This window comes from Equus przewalskii, chromosome 11 (genome assembly GCF_037783145.1).
Source record: "Equus przewalskii isolate Varuska chromosome 11, EquPr2, whole genome shotgun sequence".
NCBI classification, from domain to species: Eukaryota; Metazoa; Chordata; class Mammalia; order Perissodactyla; family Equidae; genus Equus; species Equus przewalskii.
The window spans coordinates 9,565,519-9,590,570 of NC_091841.1; the positions used below are offsets into that span (position 1 = coordinate 9,565,519).

The 25,052-nt window shown below is 57.4% G+C and overlaps 1 protein-coding gene across 4 annotated transcripts in view; it reads left to right on the forward strand.

The window, feature by feature from the left end:
- Positions 1-25,052, forward strand: part of TSPAN18 (tetraspanin 18) — a 170,896-nt gene that overhangs the window by 3,193 nt on the left and 142,651 nt on the right. The gene's annotated exons all lie outside the window — the stretch shown is intronic.

Sequence of the window (25,052 nt, forward strand, 5' to 3'; positions counted from 1 at the left end):
GGCCCTTGGAACCTGGGTGTGGGCACGGGGCCCCCAGAGGGCTGGCAGCTCCTGTGTGGGACCCCTCTGCTCTGCCCCCCACCCACACCAACCTGCCCAGAAGAGAAGAGGAGATCCAGGCCCTGAGGGCTGCTGATGGCCCTGTTTGGACTTGGCGTTTCGTGTGTGTGTGTGGCCTCAGACTGCTCCCAGGCGAGCTCCAGGATCTCTGATTCAGCAACATTTCACATGGTGAACACTCCGTCTGCTTGTTTCCCCACTGTCCCCAAATCCATTCACACAACCGATCGTCGGGGCGTCTTTTCCCAGCTCCAGGCCGAAAGGGCAGTCTCTCGATGAGACTTCCAGGCCGCTTTCTAGAAGCAGAAGTCCATCAGGAGTTGGGGTTAGGACACTGTGGGTTGATCCAGGAAATTCCCCCTCCTCCTGTAAAAAACCCACAACAGCCTGGAATTAGCTCCCTGAGTTCCTGAATGAGGTTTTCATGGTCTGGGGGGTGGGGGGTGGGACGGGGGGCAGGGTGCTCAGGGACAGGCTGGGGAGGAGGTGTCGGGGCAAAGGATTACCAGGGTTTTGTGGGAGGAGGTTGGGGCGGGAGGAAACAGCAGATTGGAGATCCAGTCCGTCAGTGTGGCCTTGGCGAGTCACTTCCCTTCTTGAATCCGCTTTCCTGGTCTGTCAAACCGGGGTGTTGGCCCGGAAGATTCTGAGGGGCCTTGGAACTTAAAGTCAGGAGGGTCTAACCTTTTAGGGTGCTAGGCCGCCCTGCTCTGCCTCCGGGGGGCCCCTCTCTGGGCTGTCCGGCCCTGCCCCGTCCCCCACAGCAAACCATCAGATGGCGGTTCTGGGGTACAGAAGGTGATGTGGGGGACCGGTTCCTGCTGGGAGCCCCAGATCTGTCTGCCAGCTGGCACATGGCAGGCTTTCTCCGTCTGCCTGTCCAGCCCTCAGTCTCTCCCCGTCCCCGGGAAGGGCAAATGGTGGCTGGGCTGTCCCTTTGAGGGACCCCTCTTGCAGAAGGCTGCTCTCCCGGGCTGTTTCATCAGCCGCTGGGAAAGAAAATCAGGAACATTTGTTCGTGCTCGGCTGGGATACAGCAAAGGGAGGCGGCCTTGGAAACCCCGCTCGGGTCTCCCGAGCAGATGATTGGCTGGTTGTTATTTCGCAGCTCCCTGCCCTGGAGCAAAGCCACCAGCCTGGGCTCCTCCTGCCTCGCGGGCTGGCACCCTGGCCCCGTGTCAGCGCTCCGGTCTGTGTCGGGAGAGGCAGGCAGAGAATGAAGCGCTTTTTAAAGAGAGCGTGAGATGCTGAGCCCCCAGTGTTTGCAGCTGGCAGAGCAGGTCTTTCATTTCAGCCCTTGTTTTCTTAAGATCCAAGCCTTGCACCTTGTCTGAGCCCAACACGGCTGGTTAATTAGTGAATGAAACGACCCGGAGATGAGCAAAAACATGTTCCCTGGTCGTGTGCGTTGTGTCTGTACTGAGAGGCAACGGGCTGGAGTGGGCGCTGGCCCAGGGGTTGGGGGACATGGGTTCTAGCCCTGATTCTGTTCCCAGTGGAGCTGTGTGACCTCAGTGAATCCCCACCCCTCTCTGAGCCTCAGTTTCCTTATTTCTCTCCAGGCAGCATCGTGTGGTGCTTAGGCTGCATGGGTTCGAGTGTTGGCTTTCTCCTACTTACTAGCTGCGTGATCTTAGGCCACTCGGCCTCTGGCGCCTCAGTTTCCTGATCTGTAAAATGGGACTAATAATGCCCCATCAGTTGGTTGTGAATAGTCAGCGAGGTAAACGCCAGGCCCGGCAGGTGGTAAATGCTCCGCAAATATTCACTACCATCAATGTCGTTATTATTATTACTGTCACTGTGAAATGGGAGGGATCAACTTCCATCCTTTCCAGCTCCGATATTCTGGGGCACCGTGCGTGTGTGTGTGTGTGTGTGTGTGTGTGTGTGTGTGTCCTGGCATTTGGGATGAAAGGCAAGGGTAAATAAAATGAACTGCCCTTTTGGTTTTTTTGTCTTCCTTTCCCTGCCCCGGTGAGGGGCTCCTGAGTTACGGTCTTGTACGTGTTCTCTTGATCACCCGTCCCCGTGGCAGGAAGCCCAGTTTGACGTCACTGAAAATATCCTGCTTTCTGGCACGTAAGGGACGAGATTTCATCAGCTGGTGCTCGCGCATCCTCTCCCTTCCACCCTTAGCCGTAGCACGGAGGCCGTATGTGCAGATAATAAGTTTAAGCTGATAAACAACGCCCAGATTCACCCAAATGAAAGGCCGTCCCCCTAGAAGACACTTTGCACTTTCAAATAAATGACCTGGCTCCTCTGCGACGTCGCCTTGCGTCCGGCCGCCCTGCCTCCCTCTGTGCCCTGCCCCTGGGTCTGTGTCAGGGGCGTGGGCCGGGCCAGCTCTGCGGTCTTGGCTTTGTCAGCGTCCTGGCTGGGCGGCCTCCTCTGGCGGCTCCTCTGCCTCGGCTCCCTCCGGCGAGGCTGGTCCTTGCAGCCACCCAGGCACCGTCTTCACGGTGACACACGTTTTGGGAGAGCATACCATCCTCCGCCAGCAGCCAGCAATGCTTCATCTTGCCGCCACCCTCAAGGCAGGTTCAGATGTTGTCCCCATTTTACAGAATAGAGAGGAAGGCTGGGAGAAATCGAGAGAGAAAACGGTGGGACGAGGGTTTGACCCTGGGCTGACCTGATGCCCGTCCTGTGCTCTGGTCCACTATGTCACAGCTCCTCTTGTATCGAGACCTCCTGTGAGCCCGAGGGCCCAGGAAGGACATCCCTGAGCTGCGCTCCAGCCTCTCCTCCCGGCTTTGGGTCCTTGTCCAGGCTCAGCGTGCCGTGTGGGCTTCTCTCTTCTCATCCTGCATCAGTCACTCGCTTATCCTGGGGACAGTGAGGGCCAGGAGTTTTTTGGGACAAGGCCGCTAAGAGGAGAGGAATGATCTTATTAAGCAACAAAAGGCTGTCACTGAAAGAGGATGCGTGTCGGAGTCACAGTCTGAACTTGCATCTTGTTTCTGCCACTTAGGGCTCTGTGGCCTTGGTTTCCTTCTCTGTGAAAATCAGAATAGGAGCGACAATGATACTGCTGAGCTGTGAGCCCGCTGCCACAGCGGACGGCCCCAGGCCCTCAGAGGCTTAACCCGGCCGGTTTGGTGCTCGCTCCTGTCACTTGTGTAACGTGGTCTCTGCTCCACGCGGTTACTCAGGGCCCCAGGCTGATGGTGACGCCGCTGCCTCTATAGCTGCATCTTCTGACCATGTGGCTTCTGCAGTGACTGCAGAAGGGGAAGGAGGTGGAGAAGACAGGCTCACCATCCGCAGCCTCGGCCGGGAGGCGACACGCATCACTTCAGCTCCAGCAGCATCGTCAAAACCACCACGCGGGCCGCACTGCCCTCTGGGGAGGCTGGGAGGGTGAGGCAGCCCGTGGGTATTTGCTGAGTGCTGACTCCTGCGTTTGCGTTTCCTGCGTAGGGTTCTCTGAGGATTAATCGAGGTGATGCATTTAAAGCGTCTAGCGTAGACCTGGCACCATGGAAGGCTGCTTTCCCCCATAGTCCCTGACGCGCATGGCTCTTCACAGATTACAGGCTGTGTGCGCGGAAATGATGTCCCGGTGGATCATGTAGTGCCCGTCATACACTGGAGGAAGGCGGGGTTCAGAGAGGCCAAGGGACTGGCTGGTGGATACACAGCAAGGGCGCTAAGCCGGGCCCCTACCTTCCGCCCGGTGCTCCCATGGCCTCCTTTGCTTGCTGAAATTTACTGCTCCCAGAACTTCTTCCAGGAGCTTCCAGAACCTCCTTCTGCTCCTGTCTCCTCCTCCTGACCCCTCATGGTATGGAGCGCCTGTGTTCGTCTTGTGGGTGCATGGGGTGGGGGCCGAAGGGGCTGCAGACGAGAGGCTGCAGGAACCATCTGGAAGCTGAGGAAGGAGCGAAGGGGCGTGAGGTGAGGGAGCCACGGTTTTAGGTTTTCGTAGTGGAAGCCACAGGAATTTGGGCCCCACGTGCCGCTTTGGGGACTGCTGTGCGTTCAAGCTCTGGGGTGTCCCCAGATGATGACAAGGTTCCCTGTGGGTCCTGTCCCACCCACGCAGCCCCGCGCTGGCCCTTTGGCCTCTTGTGGGCTTGGGAGGGGGAAGGAGGGCCCGATGGGGCCACCCTGCCCGCTGCTCGGAGGACAGTGGGATGGTCAGACCGAGCTTCTGATCCTGCCTCCTCTGCCAGCCCTCATGCCTCTCTCTGAGCCTCAGTTTTCTCCCCTGCAAAATGGGAAGGGTGTGGGGAAGCTGTAAGGCGGTCAAGTTCCTGGTACGTCGTGGGTGTCAACGTGTTTGCACATGTCTCCTCTCCCACTTGAGTCGGAGGAGGAGGTGCCTGGCGAGGGACCAGCAGCTGAGGAGAGGCCAGAAGCTGCCCAGCACGGCCGCCCGTGCCTCGCCTCTTGGATAGAGGGTCGCCGGGCCCCCTCCCCGCGGCCCCAGGCCGAGCTCTGGTGGTGAGCTGATGTGGCTTCCGTTTGAAAGGGGAGAAGAGCTTGGAGCCCTGGCCCTTGGATTCGCGCCCGTCTTTTCATGTCTAATTACTACGGTGGGCACGGGGCCTGGGGTACCGCGGCACGGGGCTCCCTCCCGCGTGGCTGCCTCTCCGGCTAGGCCAGATGGCTGTGCGCTCGCTGGCCAAGTGCGCCCCAGCCCCCCCAGGAGCCGCCCTGCCACCACCTGGAGCCTGACATTCCCGGCTGCAGGGAGCCGGGCAGGCCGGGCCACTGCTCGGTGTGGGGTTTCAGCCCCCGGGGCAGGGAGGTGCTTCTGCCGCCAAAACCTAAATGCCCGGAGTAATGGAGGTTAACTGTCCCCTTCAAAGGACCCCCAGGAAGGGCTAGTGGGCTGGACACCGGAGGGGAGGGGCCTCTGGGAGAGGATGGCTCCCCAAGACGGGTTCTGAGGTGGCCCATCGTCCCCCTACGCATAGAGGACACTTGTTCTTGGGGGCACTGAAGAGAGCGACTTCCACTGTGGCCACCAGGATGCCTGGGAGGCACGCTGGCTGCCGGCTGGCATGCAGGCCGGTGGGGCCGGGAGTCGGACGCCGTGGGGCCTCAAACACGCCCCATTCCGCCTGTCCCCTGACCTCGGCTTTGCAGCCCCTCCCACCTGAAACGCCTGGGCCGGGCCTGGGACCAGCTCTGGAGCCCCCTGAGGCGGTGTCCTGGTCCCCTCGGGCTGCCGTAACAAAGCGCCACTAAGTGGGGGCCCAAAACAGCAGACGTTTGTCCTCTCGCAGTTCTGGAGGCTAAAGTCCTGGTGTTGGCAGGTCCCAGGGAGGGTGCTCCATGCTCCTTCCTAGCAGCTGCTGGTGGCTGCTGGCAGGCTCGGTGTCCTTGGCTTGTGGACACATGACTCCCGTGTCTTCCTTGGTCGTCACGTGCGGGTCTTCCTGTGCCATCCGTCCTCTCACTGGATTGGGGCTTAACAACCTCGTCTGAACTTGATCACGTCTGCAAAGACCTGATTTGCACATAAGGTCACATTCACAGGTACCGGGGGCTGGAACTTCCGCATATCTTTTTGGGGGACGCAATTCAACCCATACCAGGTGGGCACTATTATTTCCCCATTTTACAACCAAAAAACCCAACCCAGGGGGGTGAAGTCGTTTGCCCAAGTTCGTCCCACTGTCTAGGAAGGGGTTGAATTGATCTCCGTGCGCTTCAGTTTTCTTATCAGTGAAGCGGGCACTTAGACCCGCCTCGTGGCCTGGTTGTGAGCGTCCGAGGAGTGACCGTCTGCGACAGACACGCTGCCCACAGCTCGGCGCTGTCAGATGCTGTGAGCCGTGTCCGCCCCCTCCCTCCAGGCCTGGAAGGCTGCTGGGTGTTCAGTCTGGGCCCCAGGAGCATCGACGTCCATGGACCATAACCAGATGCAGATGGGGTGTTTTCCAGAAACGTGATTGGAAATGACTGCGCAAAAGGCGCCACGTGCGTTGCCTCCACTTGGCTCCTGGAGCTGCCCGTGTCCCCGTCCTCTCAGGTGGACAAGATGGGGTTGAGGTGAATGTTCGTGCTGCTTGTCCTGGATTCACCTTTAGCGCCGGAGATCACTGTGACTTTTGCGCCTTGGGCACCTCTCCCCGGGGACAGCGTCTGGACGTCTCTGCCCGAGGAGGGGCCTGGAAGGATCCACAGGTGCTTCTGGGCTCCAGAACCCACCCCGTGGGACCCAGCAGGGTTTGGGGCTCCGCTGTGGACGCCCGGGGTTCAGATCCACAGCCTCGTCCCCATGCCGTGGAGCAGAGGAGGCGTCGCCCCATCGAGGGGCTGTGGCCTCTGAGCGTGTGGCCCTGGGTTCACGTCCCAGTTCAGCCGCGTTCTGTGGCCTTTGACAAATTACTTCACGTCTGTGTGTCGCCGTTTCACCTCCTAGGGTTTTATGAAGATGAAATAAGATGAAAATGCAGAAATGTGCCTCTTAGGGCTGAATGTGGCTCTATTCAATGAGTGTTAGAATTATTCTAATTCTAGATTCTAATTCTAATTCTCTGCTCTGCTGATTACTTTATTTATTATTTGTTTCCCTCCGTGTGATGAGGGCAGAGACCTGTCTGTTTTGTTCTTCTTGGACCCCGCAGGGTGTTCTCAGTGCTGGGGGCTGAAGGATGCTCGATAGGCACATGGTGAATGAATGAATGAATGAATGAATTCCTAGTCACAGCTTCTCTGGGATCACATCCTTCCTTGTGTGCACTGAGGCCTCTGCCAAGAAGCCTCTCTTACATGGGGGTACTGGGGATATTATGGGAACAAAGCCGGTGGGGAGCCCCGGGGCGCCATGGAAAACTCCGGAAAAGCCCTTCCATCTGGGGGCATGGCCACGCAGGCCCCCCACGGAGTGAAGTACAAGTTGAAGCTGGGAGGACGACAAGAAGCTGGGGAGTGGGGCCTGGAGGGCGGTGGCCGCCACGGGAAACAGGCCGTGGGGTGGCCCGGTGGGGAGAGCCACGTCCGCAGTGTCGGGCGTCCCCACGGCTCGTGGGACAGAGGGGCACGGCCGGCAGGGACACTCGCCCCACTTCTGGCGCACGGAAGGGAGGCCAGTGCTTCTCCAGGGTTGCTCCCGAGCAGGTGCGTCTCGCCCGGGACATCCCTGATCTCAGAAAATGCCAGCTGGACTGCGGGCTCCTCATTCAATGTGCAGACAGATTAACTCTCAGGTTCCCTGTGCCCCCTCCTGCCTTGAAAATCGAATTCGATTCACCCCAGTTCCACTCACGCACTTGGTTGGGGAAACGTCTGTCGTGTAATGTGATCCTGTTAGCCGCCCGGCTCGAAGCCCTTCAGCGGATTCTCAGTTGTGTTCAGAGTTTTCCCCGCAGCCTTGGCCCCCGTCCCCAAGCCTGCCTCCCTCTGCCCCGGCCCACCTGCCGTCTTCTGCCTTCTCTTGCCCCCCCCATAGAGGGTCGATCTGCATCCTCTCCCCCCTCCCCTGCGATGCTTTTCCCTCCCTCTCTAGCTCCCGACTCCTCCTCATCCTTTGGACCCCAGCCCCTGTGCCACCTCCTCCGGGAAGCCCTCCTTGACTTCCGAGTGGGCCACGTTGCCCACCCAGTGGCTCCAGCTGCTCCACAATCCCCTCTTTCATGGGATCTTGTCACAGCTGGGAGATTGTTGCCTTGTCTGTGTCGTTCTTTAACGTCCTTCTCCCCTCATCTAGTGTAAGCGCCAGAGGACAGGGGCCCCGTCTGTCTTCACTCACCCCTGCCTCCCGGGCGCCTGGCACAGCCATGCCAGATGCCCGCCTCCCTTTTCTCCTCTGCAGGCCGGTCTCCTTCGGGCTGTCTCGGCAGCAAGCACCGCGAGCGTGTACCGATTACTCGCTGTGTGCCGGGCGCCCGCCCGTCTGACCTCACCGGATGGAAGGTTTACAGTCCCGGCCCTACCCACTGCCCAGCTCTGCAGCCTTGGGCAAGTCACTCAGCCTCTCTGAGCCTCATTTTCTCATCCATGAAATGGGACTAAAAATAATACCTAATTTATTGGGTTGTTGGGAGGATTAAATAGGTTAGTTCATTTCAAATTTATTTTCTCCGTTTCGGAGGCTAGAAGTTCACGACCAAGGTGTGGGCGGGGTTGGCTTCTGAGGTCCCTCTCCTTGGTCTGGAGATGGCCGCCTTCTCCTGTCCTCACGTGGTCTTCCCTCTGTGCACGTGTGGCCCTGGTGTCCCCGGGGTGTCCAGTCTCCTCTTATAAGGACATCAGTGAGACTGGATTAGGGCCCATCCTAACGGCCTCATTTAATTTGGTCACCTCTTGAAAGACCCCGTGTCCAAATACCGTCCCAGTCTGAGGTCCTGGGGGCTAGGGCTTCAACACATGAATTCTGGGGACAGAGTTCAGCTCATCACACCTTCTAACGAAGTAGTATGATTATTCTCATTTTATGGCTAAGGAAGCTGGGGCACAGAGAGGTTAAGTCACTTCCCGAAAGTCACACAGCTGGTAAACAGATGTAGAAATGCCAACTCGGGGTCTGAACCCCGAGCCCACTCTCAGGCATTCGGTGGTCTGTTTCCTGGCTAGGCTCCTTGGCAGGACACCAGGGTCGTCCCTGTTGGAGCCAGTCTGTGTCTTAACAGCCAGGATGGGGAGGGAATCAGGATCCAGGGCTCTCAGAGGCCTCTCCCCTGGCCCTTTGCTCCCTCCAGCCCTTCCCCCCTTGCTCAGTGGCAGCTGCCAAACCTTTGAGAGAATTGGGGCCTGTGTCCTGCACCCGGGCCGAGGCCACAATGGGGCGAGAATGCAGTGAGAGGGTCCCAGGAAGTGAGAGGGGTTATCCATTCCAGAGTTTTCTCCCCCTCCATAGTTGATCTATTTGATTTCCCAGGAGTTCTCAGAAACTATTTGAAAATAGTGAAGTTTTGCTGGTGAAACACCTAAGACAAAAATAATGAGGGTAAACGCAGTGAGAGAATATGGAAATAGAACAAAGGCGTCTTCAATGGAAATGCACTCTGGGTCTTAACCCCGCGCCCTGCGTGGAGACGACCACGGTGGCCAGCTTCTCGTGTCTCTGGAGCGGCGCTCTCGGTGGACGAGCCCTCTGTGAGCATCGCGCCCTTCATCTTTACATCTCTGTTACCTTCCATACCTGGTACGCTGCGCCTCGCATCTTTTCACTTGTTCTGTATCCGCACACACTCTGCTTTTTTCGGTTGGGTGTCTCCAAAAGCAGACCCTGAGCAAGGATTTGGGTGCAAATCGTTTATCTGTGAGGTTGGCCCCAGAGGTGAGGGATGCAGAGGGAGGAGAGCCTATGAGAGCCTGCGCTGTGGGCAAGGGGGCTCCCTCCCCGAGAGTGTGGGGGGCATCCCTCAGAATCTTCCGTCTCCCATTGGTGGAGGGTTGCTCCTGGGGACTTCAGCTTCCGGAAGCTTCCAGCCTGCCCTCGGGCCAAGAGACTGAAGGGGGTTCTTGAGCAGAGGCCACCAGAGTGAACAGAAGTGTCCCCTGAAGCTGTGGGGTCTCCAGGGTGGACCACGGGATACAGGCAAGACACAGCTCACGTGCCTGCTACTTACCGCGTCCTTTGTGACGGGTGCCTAGTATTCCATGGGGCACAGCGATGCTGCTCCTCCCAATTCCCAGCTGGTGACCTGAGTGCTTTTCTCGCACACGCCCCTTTCCCGACCCTCCACCAGGCAGACGGTCCGTGGAGACCCCTGTGGTGGGGCGGCCAGCTGGGTCCCTAGCCGTCTCCTGTCTCCCATAGTTGCTTGGCCCTCTTCCTGCCCTCTGTCCATCCCTGCTCGGTCCCCACAGTGTCATCTGACCCTTTCATCTCACAGGGTCCAGCAGCCCGGGCCGTGTGAGAGGGAGGCCAGCAGGTCATGGCAGAGGGTCACTCCCGCCCCTGCCAGGGTTGGACAAGTGTGTCCATCGGTAGATCAAAGGGCCTTTGTTGTTGTTTTATTTTCCTTTCCAGCAGCTTCTTGCTGGGGAAGCCGGCTGCAGAGCCAAGGCAAACAGAAGGTCGTGGGGCTTTGGTGCTGCAGGGGGTCTGGAGCTGGGGCCACAGGGGGCTTGCCCGGGGCCTTCCCTCTTCTGAGCCCAGAGACGAAATGGGGACACTGGGGGCCGGGCTCGGAGCCTGATGGGCCCCAGGAGGCCTGGGAATGTGGTGTTACCACGGAATTGGGGGAGCCGGTGGGGGCGCCAAGAGAGCTGGACCGCAGCCTGGACCCAACCCGTGAATGGCCGTCCCCACTGTTCTCCAGCTGAAGAGCGGGGGCGAGCACTGGGTTGGGAGTCCAGAGTCACAGCTTAGAGCCTAGTTCTGCTTTGACCTGAGTGGACTTGTGACATTGCATCTCCACGCTGGGTTCTCCGGGTCTCCTAACTTTAGAGTCGCCCCCGGACTCTCCAGCGGGAAATCTGAGCAGCCTCGAGTCCCCTGGAGAAAAGCTCTCAGGAAGCCGAGGCGCGGCTGTGGATGGAAGTGGGGGTGTTGTTTAAATAAATTAAAAGCGCGAGAGGAAAACCCATCAGCGTTATTTTCAATAGCTGGGACGATAGGCAAAGCATTTCCTTCCTTTCATTTGATAATTTTTCCTTCTCCCAGTGGTTCGAAGAAAGTGTCTGATGCTTTGCGGCACAATGAGCTCAAATGAAAATATTCTCTTTAAAAAGTGGTTGCTATGTCACTAATTTAGATAATGGGCAATTTTTGTTTCTCAGTAGCCCTACCACTCACAAAGGTCTATTCACAATTCACAGCTGCCTGAGAGGTGCACGCGTGCGCGCGCGCGCGTGTGTGTGTGTGTGTACATGCAAAGGGAGAAGATCTCACCGACAGAATCTTTTTGGCAAAACAATCCTAATGATAATAGAATATTGAAATGAAATTGTGTGCCTGAGTCCATGCATGTCTGCCGGTGAGAAGGGTACGGGATTAAAGGGAACCACGCGTCGAGAAGGAGGCAGCTGTGGATCCGAGCGGCATGTGGATGCCGGCTGGAGGCAGGAAGAATCCGGCTTCGGAATCCCACAGGTCTGAGTTCCAAACGGCCTCTGCCGCCCTCAGCTGCCTGAGCTTTGCGAGTTACTGATCCTCACTGAGCCTCAGTTTCCTCATCTGGAAAAAAGGACAGCACAGGCGGATGACGCGCCTCGCCGGGCGCTGGGCGAGGAGCGACCTGCCACGGGGCTCTCTTCCCTTCCCTTTCTCTCCAGGAGCACAGCAGAGTTTTTCCACGTGCGCACCGGACCCACAGCCGGGGTCTCATTCGATACCCCACAATCCGATCGGGCTGAGCTTTTAATCTGCGTTTTACGGAAGGGAGACCCGAGGCGCCGAGACTGTGGAATTCCATCCATCACCCAGTCAGTGGAGGCGGTGGGGCCGTGAGAAGCAGGGTTTGTCTGAGCCGTCACAGGGCCTGGCCCTTCCCGTCCTCGGGGAATGTGGCCTGCGAGTTCTGCTGGATGCAGAGAGGAGCTCCTGGTGATGCTTCGTGTGGGCGGTCCTTCATTCATTCGTTCATTCGTTCTTTCTCTCTTCCGTTGTGTGTGCTAGACTTTTCCTGAGGATTTGAGGCCGAGGTGGTACGTTCCGAGGGTCTAACCATCCAGCCCGACACTGCCAGTGTAGACTTTTCCGGGTCCTTAAAGCCCCTGAGCCATACCCACCACGAGGGACTCTCTCCCGGGTCCCTGACCCCACTCCTCTCGTCTCCCAAGCGTGTCCCTGGCCTCGGGCCCCCACTGTCCCTCCCTCTGAGGACCCCTGGTCTTGCCCGGGCCCTCGTGCGGGTGACGCACCCTTGGTCTGCTACCACGCAGACGCGGATGAGGAGACCGCCTCTTGGTGCCCAGCTCACCCCCTCTCCTGCCATCCAAATGCCTGTTACGGGACACCCTTCCCGACGGGGCGTGGCCGGGCTCCCAGGCCTCCCGCTCTGGTGCCGCCAGATTCCCCCAACACTGACTGTCTTGGCAGGTGGAGGTTCTTCAGGAAACACTGTCCTTCAGACCCTCCTGTGGGGGTGGGGATCGTCTCCGTCATCACACCTGTGTGCTTGTCTCTCTTGTCAGTTAACAGGATGCTGTGAACAGAAGTAGCACTTTTTCCCCCCAAAAGAGTTCAGGAGCTGATGCATATGTGCGTCCACACGTCTGGGCCCTGCTGGGCCCTGAACCACCTGTGCCTGAAGGTGGGACTGAGGGCTGTGTCAGAAATAAGTGCGACAGTGAAGGCAGTGGATAATGGCATCTTCGGGATGAGGACCAATAGGATTAGGCCAGTGCAGTGGGTCATGGGAAGAGAGCCATGTGGTGCAGTGGTTAGAGCTGCGCCTGGGGTCAGGCCATCCATCGTGGGTGGGTTCTGGCCCTGTCCCTTTCTGGTTTGTGTGACCTCGGACTGCTTCCTTTTCCCTCCGTGTTGACTGTGCTGAGCACAGCTGGGGGGCCCTCCACGGCGGCTGCCGGGTGCCGTCAACAGCGAGTCCCCAGAAGTTTGGGGAGGGGGTGAGTGCACCTCGTGGGAAGACGTCCTCAGGACTAGAGATTCTCCACATTCTGAGTGGCCCTGGGGCCCTTTTTCCCCTCACATCAGTTCTGCCACCTCTGGGCGTCGCCGGAAGTTTCCTGAACGCCACAGCCGTTTCTGGAGTCCTGCCTTCCCTCCCCCCACGCAGACGATGCGCTGGGTGCCTCCCTTGCCCGCACGTGGACCATTCACCGGGTGGCTCCCTCCCAGCATGTGGACGATGCACCCGGTGCCTCCCCTCCCCACACGCGGACGGTGCTCCAGATTCCTCCTCTGCCATTCCCGGAAGCCCCCACGCCCCGCAGAAGGAAAGGCTTGGGAGGTGAAGGGAAAGCTGTCCCCGAGGGAGGAAATGCCATGGTGACACAATTGAGGACCCAGTTTCAGGTACATTTTGGTAAAAATGGCCTCAAAAGGCAGACTTGCAGATGTTAGGGAACTTTTAGTAGTTTTGAGCTTTTAAAAAAATTTCTAGCATGAGTGAGGAGAGACAGACTAGAAGGATCCATCTGGCCTGGTTGAAGGGAGAAAATGAGATCGCAGCAAAGTGCACTGTGGGTCTTTCTGCAAATGGTAATGAAGAGAGAAGGCTGGAGGACCACAGAGCGGCTGGGCTGCTGCTGGAGACACCCCCCGTGGCGGAGCCCCTCCCTCCGCGGCATGTGGGCATCATCGTGTGGGAAAAGGGCACATTTCAGCCGCGTCGCATCACCAATCTCAGCTGCCGGGGGAAATCTCTTCCTCCTAGCCCAGGATCAGCCTGGGAAGGAAGCCTCGCCCACTCTTGGCTGCGGCCTTGTCGCTGAGCTGAGATCCCAGCCTGCAGCCAGCCTGGGCGCTGTCTCCCCTGTTTACTGCTTAGCGGGGAAGAAGTGAAACAGATGCGGTTGGTCTCAGATGAATGAGGTTATCATCATGTTCCTGGTCTGTCCAGGGCTCCTAATTGAGAGGCGCCCTGGAGTGGAGAGAAAGTGCCCTGGAGTAGAAATAGGGAGGTGGTTCAAGTTCCAGCTTTGGCGTAGCCTTGCTGTGTGACCTTGGGCAAAGCACTAGCCCTCTCTGGGCTTGCCATCCATAACACCCAGGGCAAAACCCCAGACCAAACAAACAAGAACACACCAGGGAAGAGAGAAATCATCTTCGCAGCCAGCTTAGCAGAGTTGGTGTGGGAATCAGAATCAAATAAGCTGAAGAATGGGGCCAGGCCTGGGTGTGGTCCTTTCTAGGTTGCTCTGTAACCATCCTGAGTGTCGGAAGACTGAGCCACTGACCAGCAGCAGGATGTGGTGGCTGGATGCCCAACACCTTTCATCTCAAATGCTGACTCTGATCGATTGGTAGGGTCTGCTTGAGCCCCACTGAAGGGAGGGTGAGGCTTTGATTTGGGCTCAGCAGAAACGCGCCAAGATCGACTATTGATGTCTGCTGTGGTTGGAGGAGAGGAGAGTGCTAGCCTCAGTATAGGAGGTATTAGAATGTTCCCCATAATATTGCATGCATTTGTGGGGCGCCAGTATGCGCCCGGGGAAGGCGGTCTGGCCAGTGGCTGAAACGGACAAAACGCACAGGCCAGAGATGCACCCTGGTGGCCTGTGGGCCGCATCCAAGCTGCAGACGGTGTTTGTTGAAAACATGAAAGGGACCCCACGTTAAAATACTGGGAAATGTAACTAAAGTTGAACATACGCTTACTGCACGAGCCCACGAGGCCACTCCTAGGTATATACCCGACAGAAAGGCGTACATGCCCCAAAAGGCACGTCTGAGATTGCTCATAGCGTCGTTATCCGTGACAGGCAATACCTGGGAGCATTGCGAGTGTCCATACATAGAGGGGTGAAATGGATGTAGTCGCGCAGTGGAAAGCCACGCGGCACAGAGTGGATGAAGAGCTCCCACTGCCCCCCGCCCGGGGGACGCTCTGCATCCCAGTGTGCAGCAAAGACGCCAGATGTGGAAGGGCACACGCAGTGGGACTCTGTTTATGTCAGGTTCGAAGTCAGCAGCGTGACGCCCTGTGTTGGAAGTCACCACAATGATGGCCTTTGGGCGGAAGGTGGGGGTGCGGGGAGGGGGCGCCAGGCCCTGGGTGCTGCCTGGGTCACTCTCTGATCCTGGTTGGTGGTTTTGTGGGTGAGCTCAGTTCGTGGATAGCCCCTGAGCTGTGCGCTTCAGATCTTTGTACTTTTCCATGTATATGTTATATTTCAATGTTTAAAATTCCATTAAAACAAAACATAAGGAGGATTCTCACTGGTTGAAGAAGCGAGAGATGAAGCATAAAGCTCTTGATTCCCGCTTTCCTTGACAAGTGGGACAGTCTGGGCCTCTGGGTGGCGAGAGGGGCCTGGAAGTGACCGGTGCCTGCAGCCTCTGGGCGGGGTGTCTGCCTCTCCGTTTCTGCTCCAGGGTTCTTGGGGTTTGGAACCCCTAACTAAACACTGCCCTCGGGCCCCCACCCCAGTCAGCAAGGAGGGTGTTGCGGTGAGTGACGGGTGACCTGGAAGGAGCAGAGGTCGCCTGGTCACGCTGGGCTTCAATCCAGCTGTGCCTGGATTCACCATCTCGGTGACCTGGGTGAGTTACATAGTCTCCCCGAGCCTCAGTTTACCCATTTGTAAGGCGAGATGAGTATACCCACATCAAAGGGTTGTTTGGGGTGAGGACAAGACCATGGTTAGAACATACACAGCAGGCCTGTGGCCGTGGATGCTTGGCACAGTGACATCTGTCCACTCCCCACGGCCTCATGCCTGTTGAGAGGGGCGCCTTGGTGGTTCCTGAGCTGCAGCCGCCTGCATCCGGGAGATGGGAGATGGGAAGCCCTTGCTCTGGGGCCCTGGCATGCCCACCTCCCTGCCTGTCCTGGGTGCCAGGGCCCGGCTTGCATGGAAGGGCAAGGCCTTCCTCTGGCCAGCCAGCGCCAGGCGCCAGCACAGTGGTGACCACGGCCCCCAGCGGCTGATAGCCTGGTCCTGACGCCAGGCGCTCGGGCACAGGCGGGCGTCTGCCCTGCCTTGCGGGCAGCTGGGCACAGGAACATGCCAGCTTCCCTCCCTGCCTCGGGCCTGCCTGCTCCGGCCTGCGCGCAGCTCAGGGGCTCAGTTCTCAGGAGCACGGAGCTTCCACGGGAAGCCTGCTGGGTGATTCTGCTGCGCCCCAGGCTTCCTCGTCCCAGAAACCACTTGGGCAGGGAGGTGTGGGCCTCGGTGACCCCCTCTGCAGCCTCAGTGGCCTCATGCGGGCAGTGGGCCGTGGTCACGCCTGGCTTGGCATTGCTGCTCGAGAACCCGCCGTGTGACTGTGACAGTTCCTGTTGCTGTTTTATTGGTCATGAGGGGGCATCAGGTGGGCCATTTGGGGTTGACGCTGGGATAAAGGATGTGGTTTGAAACGGGCGCTTTGTCTCAGAACAATCTGTTTTGATTTAGTCAACTGTGGGAATTTGAAAATGGCCCAAATGTGTTTCCTCCTCTTGTTGGCTCGCTCTCTCTCTCTCTCCAGCTCTCGGATTTCCTCTCATTCACTCCTCACCGCTCACATCCCTCTTGCTCACTCATCCTCACACTTGGTCACCCTCATCTTCTCACACCCGAGTCAAGTGCAGGTGGAACTCGAAATGGCCCCGATGTTTTCCCTTCGACCTCAGAGGCTCGTGCTCGCTCAGCTGCACACGCTCAGTCGTGTGTACACTTCTCACGGTCTCGCTCCCTCCCTCTCTCCATCTCTGTCTCTCGCACCCCCGAGTGCCGGCAGGGAGACCTGGTTCCCTCTCTGTCTCTTTCACCAACCGACTCTGTGGCTGTGTGGCATAGGCCAAACCACTCAACCCCTCTGGGCCTCCGTTTCCTCCCTCGCAACAGGCAAAGCTGCCACTTTACATTTAGACACATCATCACTTTCTCCTGCCGGATCTCAGATGCTGCGAGGTGAGGTTGTGTCTGCATCTTAAATGCCCTGACTCTGCAAACGCGTGGATTTGATCTCCTTAGGCAGACCGTGTGCCAGCCTGAAACTACTTCTCAGCCCTTTCCTGGTCCCGAAGAGACATCATTCTAGTTTGAGCTAGAAATTAACACGAGGTCAAGAGAGAATAGAAAGTTCAAGAGGATGCTTCTTGCTTGACCTTAGAGAGAGACCCATCACAGCGTCTCCCTTGGGCTCATTCCTCTTACTGCCCCCCGATGTCCCAGGCAGAGGGGACTAGGGAGACAGGGGCGGTGGTCAGTTTGCCACTGCCAGTGGGGGAGGGGGTGGAAACGAGGACAAAGGGCCTGTGTGTCCTGCCCCAAATCCCCCAGGAGGGTCCCGTTCACCTTGTGTCCCCAGGTTCTAGCTCTAAGCAAGTGAGAACTTACTGAGCCCGCGCCACGTGGCGTACACTGTCCTACGGAATCCTCGCGACAGCCCCGCACATTCAGTGGGACTGGCATCGCATTCCAGCGAGGGTGAGACGGGAGCTGGTGAGCCTGAGCGCCGCAGCATGTCCATGGCACAGTTGGCTCTGCGGCCAGCAGTGTCTGCGCTTCAGCCAAGCTCTGACCGCCAAACCGCGCTGTCCTGAGTGGCCCCTTGGTGCCAAGGTCGCGTGGGAAGACGTAGGAGTCTAAGATTGGAGTCTGAGTTTTAGCCCTCCTCTGCTGCAAGCTCTTAATGAAGCTTGGGCGAGTCGCTGACCCTCTCTGGGCCTTGGCACCCACTGAAAGATGGAGGAGAGGGGCCGGTCGATCCCCAGTCCCCTCAGGCGTGGTATTCTGGGGCCGTATATTCCAGGTGGCAATCAAGAGTCAGGGTGCTGGGGTTAAATTCTGGCTGAAGGGCTGTGTGGCCTTGGGCCGGTTACCTACCTTCTCTGATGCTCGGGTTCGCCATCTGCAAAATGGAGAGATCAACACCTGTTGCACAAGGTTGCCATGGGGACTGAGAGGTCAAGTCCTGGGACCGTGTGAGCGTTCCAGCTTGCCAGCTGTTCACGATCCATCTTGCCAGACCCTTTTGCTGGGAGTGTGGGCTTGCTACCTGGCGTGGAGAGCCCTGCCCCAGAGTGAGGGCCATTCCGTCCCCAAGTGACGCTGTGCACGCACTGCCATGATGCCATTGGATGAAACCCACTTGGCCACCAGCCTGCCTTGGGGTTTCCTAATCAAGGTGCCGTCGTGGGCATTCCACGTGCTGGACTGTCTGGGATGGTTTGGTCCGAGGACACTTAATTTGCTTGTAGTCGTAGGACTTGCAGAAAGTTCGACACACGGCCCCCAAATATTAAGTAGCTCCAAATGGAGCTGTTGATGCAGGCTCAGGGGGCTGCTTCCCCCCCCCCGGTTTCCCCCTCCACATTGCCGTCTCCCGAGGAACCCCTGGGACACCCACTTTGAGAATTGCAGGCTGTCAGGTGCTAAATAATGAAACTGAGACCCTGAAAGGGGCGGCGAGTCACCCAGGACTCAGATGCAGGCGCGTCTGCTGGAATCCTCGTCCTCAGCAGACTCGTTTTCCCTTTTTATGAGAGGGTCCTCCCATGCTCTTATTGTCCCTTGATTGTAATTAATCACCTCCAGACGCGTCTTTCAATATCGACACTCGCTTCCTGGCTGGAATTTCTGGATTGTTCTCTCTCCCACCTGCCTCACGGCCGTCGGTAAAGGCTGGATGGATATTTATTGTTAAATCAGGGAAAATGGGGCTTTCTATCGGGAAGGTTTTGAGACATAGTATTTGCCCGAATAATCCTGCCTGAGTCTGCAGGTGCCTGGAGACCTGGGAAAATAAATTTGACCAAAAAATGAATAAATAAACGCTGACCCGAATGAGCCCACAGGTGGTGCTTTGTCTCAAGAGCCTGTCAGGTGGAGCGTCTCTTCCCACTCCCCACCTGCCTCCCTTTGCATCCCCCCCCGCCCGCCCCAGTTTAGTTTTCCAGATCACGTGGTGTTCTTGCCGTAAAGCCTAATTTCCACACGGACCTAGCCCGCGGTGACCTGCCATAGGAAGAGCTTTATTGGGAATCCGTAGGGGTGGGTGTGAGACCCTGCGGTGTCAGAGCACGATGGGTCCCCTCCCCCCCATTTTAAAGGCGAGGTGATGTGGCCCAGAGAGGCTTGGTGACTTGCCTAAGGTCATGCAGTGATTTAGCGGCAGAGTTCAGGTCCTTAGGTTCCCCTAGCTTGGACCTGTCACCCTGTGCCTCCTCTCTGCTGAGGCCAGGCTGCTCTTTGCCTTATGATCTAGGTGATAAGCGGGTTCTGTGGTGCCAGCACGGGCAGAGAGGGGACAGTGCGAGCGCGTCACGGCAGGCTGGCTTTGGAGGATGGCAGGAGGTCTGGCTGAAGGCGATGCCATCGGAGCAGCTAGAGAGGTGTTCTGTGGTCTTTGCCCAGCACCCGCGAGCCTTCTGTCCTGCTGTGATGGGAGGCTCAAGAATGGAGAAGAGGGGCCGGCCCGGTGGCACAGCGGTTAAGTTCGCACGTTCCACTTCTCGGCAGCCTGGGGTTCACCGGTTCGGGTGCCAGGTGCAGACATGGCACCGCTTGGCAAAAGCCATGCTATAGTAGGCCTCCCACGTATAAAGTAGAGGAAGATGGGCATGGATGTTAGCTCAGGGCCAGTCTTCCTCAGCAAAAAGAGGAGGATTGGTGGTGGATGTTAGCTCAGGGCTAATCTTCCTCAAAAAAAAAGAATGGAGAAGAGCTAGAGAGACCCGTGTGAATTCCACTCGAGGCTGGCGGAGGCCTGCGCTGGCTGCCCCGCGGCAGTGCCCTGGGAGCAGGGGGGGAGGGGCGGGGGGTGTGGGCACGGACGGGGGTGGGGTGGGGGCACATGGTCTCCTCCAGGCCGACCCCTGGCGGCCGGGCAGCTGTGTTTATTTCCTCCATTGCCACTTGGGAGGCGGCTCTGCAGGGCGGTTGGGGGGCAGCCTCCGGGGCCAGGCTGCCTGGGCTGCAGATCCTGGCGCTTTGGGCTTCGGCCTGTGGTCTGAGGCTGGCCGCTTGGGCTTCCGGTTCCTCGTCTCTGGTGTGGGGTCACAAAGGTGCCTTCACGCAGGGTGGCGGTGACATGACATCAGCCGCCTTCGTGCCGAGAGCCCAGCTCAGAGACGGGGTGAGCCAGCGATCTGCGTTAGCTGTTAGTTTGGGGAATCTCAGAAGGGGGCGTGAATGTTCTCCCTGTAAAAAATAACATTTATCACTTTTTGATTCTAAAAGTCACGCATAGACATATTTCAACCACCTAAAGCTACCCATTGGAAGGTTTTGCTGTGTTTCATCCCATTCTTTTCCTTAGGCATCGTGTGTGTGTGTGTGTAATGGGGTGTGTACTGTCAAGTATAATTTTCAAGAAATTATAAATCATATAAAATCTCACATAAATCTTTAACGGACAGGGATCCAAAATTGATTTAACTCCTTAATGAGGAAGCCAGCAGGATGGAGAATGAGAGGCACGGGTGTTACACAGGCCTTGAAGAAAGAAGCCTGGAATAAGATGGCTGGGTTTAGGCTGGCCTGGTGGCTCAGCGGTTAAGTGCACATGTTCCGCTTTGGCAGCCTGGGGTTCGCTGGTTCCGATCCCGGGTGCGGACATGGCACCGCTTGGTACACCGTGCTGTGGCAGGCGTCCCACGTATAAAGTAGAGGAAGATGGGCACGCATGTTAGCTCAGGGCCAGTCTTCCTCGGCAAAAAGAGGAGGATTGGCAGTAGTTAGCTCAGGGCTAATCTTCCTAAAAAAAAAAAAAGATCGCTGGGTTGATAAGAAACTGGCAGTAAAATCATAACCTTTGGGGTTATCTTTTCTATGAGACCAAAAAAGAAAAAAAATCTAGAAGATCACATGTAACTTCACATGAGTCAAAGTTCTTCTAGAATCCCCTAGATGATTGAAGAATCCTTGGGTGGATCTGCTATGCAATGCTCCCATATGATGTGGAAAAGGCCGGCCTTTGCCCGATTTCCAAGTTTTGGGTCATTTTTCTTAACAGCATCTATATGTTCTTTCTGATCAGACGCTAGAAAACTCTGTGCCTCTCCCTGTCTACACTTGATATTACATAACATTCACTTTCAAAAGAGAGTTTTGAGGGAGGACCAGGCACCCCCCCGAAGGGTGTGACCTGCTCATAAACCCGGCTTGGTTTGAGGTGCCTGTCTCCCTGGGGTCTCAGGGCGGCCACCCTTGCCTCTGTCGCCCACTGTGTTTCACTGTAATCGTTCATTTCCCTGGTTCTCTCCCCGTCTACACTGAGTTTCCTGAGAGCAGGGATTTGTGGAGCGGAACTGACTTCTGATCCTTCTCTCCCACGTGTGTAATAGGCAGCACAGAGCGATTCTCCTCGGAGATGCTTCTGGGGGTGTGGACGTGGAGTGGGCGTGGACATCAAGAGGAGGGGCCTTTGTCAGTTGCAGATAAACCGCGCTGTTGGGAACCGGCGGGCTCCTCTCCCGGACCTAAAGTGTCCTTCTGTTGAGTCAGAGATGCTCCTGACCCCCACGCCCCGCACAGCCTTTTCCCCTCCCACGTCCCTGATTCTGCCATTTAATTGTTTGGAGAGCTGGACTCACCCAGCCTAGAAAATCAGCGTCGTCTCTTCTCTGTAGGACATTAAGACTGAGCTTTCTGAGTTCCTGACCTTCCTTCCTAATCGAGGTCAGTAAAGGGGTAGAAAGTTCTTGGCCACCTCGAGCTGGGGAGAGCAAGGCATGACTGGAAGGGTTAATCTCCACACTCTGAATTTTAAAGCTGTCTTGTTCCATGTGCTGGGAAAACCCATCAAAATGCTAATGGCTGTGCGCTCCAACCTCCCGCAGACCCGTTCTGCGGTTCTGCGTTAGAATATATTTACATGGATTGAGCCGGGAAGAATGACAAAGAGCTGGGGTGCCATTTTCCCAGATTCCACCGCAACCCCGTGGGTTATAAAGTCTGAATTAATAGCCTCGCGTTCCGGAGGAAAGCTGTGGTTGGCTGTGGGGTCGGCCCCTCCGCTCAGCTCCAGTGACGCGTTCTCAGCTTTCGGCTTCCTTGCTGAGCTGCGGGTGGCCAGTGTGGAAACATCTCTGTTCCGGTCGTGTGGCTTTTTATTACTGCCTCTCTCAGAGGCAGAATATCCTCGGACGGGCGTCCCGGGTGCATAAGACTGCACGGTGGATCCACAGTGAGTTCAAGGTCTGGAAGGTGTCGGGACATCATTGTCCCAACGCCACCTTCAGCACGAAGACAGTCTCTGGTCTTGAACCACGTCCCGGGAGCGCTGGCTCTTCTTGTGGCCTTTGAAACCCCAGAGGTCTTTGCTCCAGCCGGCCAGTGGCCTGAGAGCCATTCGGATGCATCCTGGGGAGGACGGACACCCCGGCTTTGCCCTACTGCAGGCTGGACTCGATGACGTGGCTCCGGGCAATTGGGCTGCAGACAAAATCGTGGCTTCCGGTCCTCCATCGGCCCGGTTCAGCTCTGGGGCTGTAGACCAGCCTCTTGGCCTCTCTGAGCCTCAGTGCCATCCTTGGCTGGTGAGGACGAGGACACTGGCCGCCTGGTGGAGGAGTTACGGGGCTCGTGTCGTTCACTCACTCGTTCATGCGGACGGCACGGTGGTGTCAGGGTGGGCAGGCCAGGCTCCACCTTCAGGGATGGGTCCCTTAAACCATGAGGGCTTCCAGGTCCTTTTGGGACCAAGTGCCCAGGCCCAGGCTGTGGGTGCTTGCCCGGAGGTGCGCTGCAGCCTCCCTCGTGCAGGTGAGGGAGCCTTCCTTAGCAGACGCCCCTGATAGAATGCTCTATGCTTTCTTGTTCCCTCTCTCCACGAACAAGGCAGCGATGTGTGGTGACATAAAGTGCTGTGGCCCAGCTCGCTGTCCTCCTCTGTTGGATGGGAAGGGTGATCCCGCTCCCCTTGCACGTGGGTGGGTGAGGAGTGAAGATCAGGTGGGAAGTGGGCTCCCGTGGATGGGGACCCCTCGTCCTCACCTCCTTCAGGAACCTTACAGATAGGACACGGGAGCAAGCGCAGGGCAGTGCCCGCTGTTGACAGGGGGCTTGGGCTCCCAGAGGCCCGCATTCTCCTTCCTGCTCAGTGGAGCATCGTGGTGGCGTCTGTCTCACGCCGATACTGCTGGGGAGGGCACGAGAGACGCTGGCTGCTGCGCCATCTGCAGGAAAGGCCAGAGACTGATGGGAGGGGCGGAGAGAGAGAGAGGATGACTAAGGACCATCGCATGGAGAAGAAACAGCTCCCCTGTTAACTGATGGGGTTCTACAGCCCCTCCTCCCTGGGCCTTCCACCCTCCGCAAGCTGCCAAGAGCTAATGGGCTCAGCCTGGGGGGACCCTCCCTGGACCTTGCTGGCAGTCCCAGAGCCCACCACCCCGTGCCCAGTGGGATGGAGGGAGCGGCCCTCTGCTCCAGGGCATAAATAAATCCCAGTATTTCTGAGGATGTCCTGGCTCCCACCCCAGCCCTGCTGTGACCCTGGGGCACAATTAGCAGGCCCATTCAGGGGCTCATTATGGGACCCGAGGGTGATGGGGCTGAGTGACTGGGCAGGTGGTCCTGGGAAAAACTGTCCCTCCTCCGGCAAGACAGGTGCAGGCGGAGAGACGGGCAGACGGGACAGGCTCCGGCAGCTTCATTAAGGGCTGCCTGGGGGTCATGAAGATGCAGGACGCAGCAGGAACGTGTCCTGAACACGCCTGGGCTCCCCCCTCTCCCCCACATCACTCCCCCCGCGTTGCTAAGTTAAAACAAAGCGAAACAAAGGCCCAGCTTGGCTTTGGAGCCACAAACTGCAAGCTTTTATCTGTCAACAAGGGACGTGTCAGCCTGGCAGGGGCCCGGCCTGGGTCCCGTGACCTGGCATCGGCGTGGGGAGAGGGCGCCGAGGCTGAGCCCAGGGTCTCGCTGAGGCTGCCATCCCTTCTCGAGGCACAAGACCGAGAGTCCTGGTGGTCACAGGCTCAGAAGGATGCAGTTCCACCCAGGAGCCAGGAAGCAATGGAGGGTGGGTGGCTGGAGTGGGGAGGGGGAGATCGCTAGCAGGAGCTGCCCCGGAAAAGGCTCATCGTTGGGCTGGTCACCTCCCTCCCTCCATCCTTTCCTTGCCGCCTCTTCCAGGAAGCCTTCCCAGCTCTCCTTCTTCTCTGAAAGCCTGCTGACTTGGGATTGTAGGATATCAAGAGACTGTAAACCAGTAGCCTTCAGCATTATCTGGAAACTTTATGAAATATTAGAGAGTTCAGCTGTTGTGGATTAAGTATGGGGTGTAGACTCATCTGTGCTCAGTGGAGACCTCGGAGGGAGGGAGGGAAGGACCTGAGAAGTTTGATTTGGATCCACTAATCGTGGCCTCTACCATTGTTAGAGAAAGCAGCCGCAGATTCTATGTTACGTCATTGCTGCTTCCTCTGTGTATCAAGGGCTTATTTAGCACGTGTTTCCGTGGGAATCACCCAGGATCTGTTAGCTCATCTAAGCCCCTGCTCAGGCGAGCAAGATAGGGCTCTGGTGGTCCACAGTTTGCAGGCGAGTTCTCTTTGACTGCAGGGTCTATGCCCAGTGTGAGGACCTGCAGATCGGCCTGGAAAGCTGGGCAGCCAGAGATCAGATGATAAAAGGCCTTCTGTGTAGGCAAAGGGAGGCCAGGGAACCCACTGACGCAGGAGAGAGACATGGCCCCTCCGCATTCATGGGCTCAGTCTGACAGCAAAGGAGAAGGCAGGTTGGAGGGAACAGAGGGAGCGGGCTGGCCAACCAGCCAGGAGCCCGTTTGCAGTAAGCGGACAGGCAGTGAGAAGGCTGAAGCCGGGCCGGGCTGGGCAGTGGCGGTGGGGGTGGGGAGTCAAGGGTCATGTGGGAGACGTGCGCTGGAAGAGAAGCAATGCCGGGGAGAGCAGAGAAGAGTCTGATGGGCGTGGGTTACGCAGGGGCGCGCTGTCTGAAAATTCAGTGGCCGTCTGCTCAGGGTGTGCGCACTGTTGCGACATGTGTTCTGTTTTAATTAAAAAATAGAGGAGAAAGCATCAGAGGAGACATTAAAATCTCTCCTCCGGGCCCCATCCGGGATTTTCCTTATAAATCGAGAGCCAGCTTCCCTCACACAGTGCAAATTTGCTTTTTCCGGAAGAAAAAAGAGGAGGAAGAAGATGCGAGTTTTGAGCCAGACCTCGCAACACGGCAGGACCGACCGATAGTCGCACATTCGCTACCGCTGATTAAGCTCTGACTGTATTCACGGTCTAAGGCTCAGTTATTTTTTAATATTTGAATGTCTCTGAAACCAGGACGCGTCATACAATAAGTGACGTCCTCCTTAATTCACTTAAAGGTCGTGTTTTTTCCTTCGAGAAGTCCGTGAAATGATGGTCCGATTATAATCTGCGGGGTCTTACATTCAAGAGATGGGCCTCTGCGTGCCCGGCTCTCTGTGTAGACGTCCCCGTGGAGTCCTCACGGCAGCTGGTGACTCAGCGGCTGTTGCTGACGCTCTTCCTCAGAGTGGGAGT